The following is a 3,094-nucleotide window of genomic DNA, read 5'->3' on the forward strand; positions in this document are numbered from 1 at the left end:
ACTGAAAGGATCGTCTTTGTTTGGCTGAAGTGCCAGATATTTATGCAAATGTTCCCACTTCATCCTGAAAAATGGTTGTGAATACCTCCTGAATCAGATTTGTGCAAAACCTTCACATCTATATTTTTTCTGTAAGAGCTAATGTATCAAGACACTGAGTCAAAAGAATTAACTCTTAAATTGGCAAATCCAAGCTTCTGGACTGAGACTTCTTTTCATATCTTTGTTTTTTGTTTTGTTTTGTTTTTTTTTGTGGTCCTGAAGCCGTCACAGAAGATGAAGAAAGACTCATTGTTGATGCAGAACATTTCCAGACTTCTACAAGCCACAACCTCAGCATCATAAACAACAGAGAATGGAGATCCTTGTCGTGGAAGAAAGAATTGTGCAAGCATAGTGTCGCCCTGATTATGGAAATAAAATCACAAGGAATTATTCTCAGGATCACAATTTATATCCACAACCAGTCTCCCAGCAACTTGGTTTAGAGCAGGTGGACGAACTGACCGAGACAAAATTACATGACTGATAGTAAATAAGAAACTTTATGTTTTTTTCCATTTACAGATTTTGTTTTATTTTCTTGACTCAGCTTTGATCTGAGGAGAAGAGGTCAAAGTATTTAAGATTTTGATTTTCTGTCGTCACATTCAATGGAGATAAATTTTGGAGAGACAGTGAGGGGTGGACAGAAGTAGCAGCACTACGCCTCCAAGCGCTGGTTGGACCTGGACCAAGAAAACATCTGTGTGCCACTGAGACCTGGAGAGAGGACAGACTACAGATACACATCATTCACTACGACCTCAAGGACACTAAGAGATGGTGAGTGAGGATGAAGCCATGATGAAGGCAGACAACACACAAAATGCAAGAGGAAACAGAAAAAACAAAGACAACCACCTTCAAGAAGACATGTGTATCTATACACAAAAATAAAATGTAGGCTACTGAGCGTGTTCATGCTCCCCACAGGATGAACTCACGTCAAGTCGGTTCCTGTAGCGCCACCATCAGGGCGAAATGTCAAGCAAAGAAGACCTGTTCAAATTCAATTAAAAAACACTGAAACGTACAACTTAAATTAAACTTTAAATAATAATAATAATAATAATAATAATAATAATAATAATAATAATAATAATAATAATAATAATAATTATAAGGAATTGCGGTTGACAATAATTTATATTTGCTTTGACACACACATCATTTCTTGCTAATAAAGGTCAATGGATTGAATTGGGAGAGAGCGAGAGAGAGAGAGAGAGAGCGAGAGAGCGAGAGACAGAGGGAGGGGAGGGGAGGGGAGGTACGGGGGGAGAGGGAGGGAGGTAGAGAGACCCTGGCGGACAGCAGCAGAGGGAGGTTGGACCGGGAACAATAGAGAGAAACGAAGCCAGCCCTGAAACACCAAACAAACCGAGAGGGCGACAGAAAGAAAGAAAGCTAGAGCAGGGGATGGAGGGAGAGGGAGGGAAACTGAGAACATGTAAGGAATAAAGACGCCAGGATTTTCCGGAGCGGAGGGTTTTATTTCTGTCTTTTCTTTGTCGGTGGATTGTATTGAACCGGATTCCGGTATGAACCCTGCAGAAGCGGCCGAGGAGGCGCCCAGCGACCCCGACACTGATGCCTTCTACAAAACAGGTAGGAAGCACCGGGCTGCAAATCACACAACAACGACAACAACAACAACAACAACAACAACAACACAAAATCTGAACCACAAAGCCATCACAAGTGAGAGCCGTGTGAACGGGCACAGGAGACCCAAGTGAACATGAGCAGAAACCTGCAGGAAAATCAGTGGAAATCTGGTGAGTGCCGTTCACAGAGGCGCTGCCAGATGGAGATCAGGAAGAGGAGCGTTAAGATTCAGCTTGAAACAGCGTTAAACGGCACTCTGCATGCAGCTATCTGAGGGTTTTTACATGCATTTACAGTGTAATTGTGTGTGTGTGTCTGTCTGTGTGTGTGTGTGTGTGTGTGTGTGTGTGTGTGTGTGTGTGTGTGTGTGTGTGTGTGTGTGTGTGTGTGTGTGAGAGAGTGTGTCTGTGTGAGCTCGTGTGATGCTGATGGTGTCTTACAAAGGAAAAGAGGAAGAATCACAGCAGATCAGCAGATATCTGTTCAATAAGCTAATGATGGTGTGTGTGTGTGTGTGTGTGTGGTTGTTTTAGGGCTTTAATAACCACAGTGTGTGTGTGTGTGTGTGTGTGTGTGTGCGCGCGCGCCACAGTGTGTGTCTGAGTCTTACACTGATTCATTTAGAGAAAGAAAACACTGATCATTCTGGCTAAACTGATCCAACACGGTCAGAAGGTGAGAGAAAGTGTTTGTGTGCAGGATGTAATAATGGAGACTGTGTGTGTGTGTGTGTGTGTGTGTGTGTGTGTGTGTGTGTGTGTGTGTGTGTGTGTGTGTCTGACACTTCTACCAGAGCCTAATGGCTAAACTGGAGCTGCAACTGTCAATTCTTTTCATCATTGATCCATCTATTAAGTCAGTTAATCTTTCACTTTCATTTCCAAAGTGGCGTCTTGAAGCTGCTGCTGTTTGTCTGACCAGCAAACAGAACATCGCACTGACGGCAAGAAGCAGCAGCTGGAATCAGATGATATTTGGTATTTTTCACAGCTGCTGAAATGACCAGTCGATTCAGCAGCAAATAAATATAAGACATTGATCGTCGATCAGCCACTTAAATATGAGGATTTGCTGCTTTTCCCTCTCATGTATCGAGGTAAACTGAATATCTGGTTACACAAAACAAGGGTTTGAAGACCAAAGTAATAACCGATTGATCAGCTGATCAATTTCTAATGAAAATTGTAAGTTGCAGCTCTGATTTTCACTTCATAAGAAACTGAATTAGAGTCATTGATTCATTTTATTAAGTGATTAATCAGATGTAAGTATAAGCATGTGGGGTAGAGCTGTGTTTCCAGTCAGCTGTCATGTGTGTGTTGGATACTGACACTGCTAATCAGGGGTCAATAATGGAAACGAGCCTGAACACAGTGACATAGTGTCTCAGGGTTACATGACTTCAAGTGTGTGTGTGTGTGTGTGTGTGTGTGTCACAGTCTTA

The sequence above is a fragment of the Seriola dumerili genome, unplaced genomic scaffold, assembly GCF_002260705.1.
Source record: "Seriola dumerili isolate Sdu_G_001 unplaced genomic scaffold, Sdu_1.0 BDQW01000052.1, whole genome shotgun sequence".
NCBI lineage: Eukaryota > Metazoa > Chordata > Actinopteri > Carangiformes > Carangidae > Seriola > Seriola dumerili.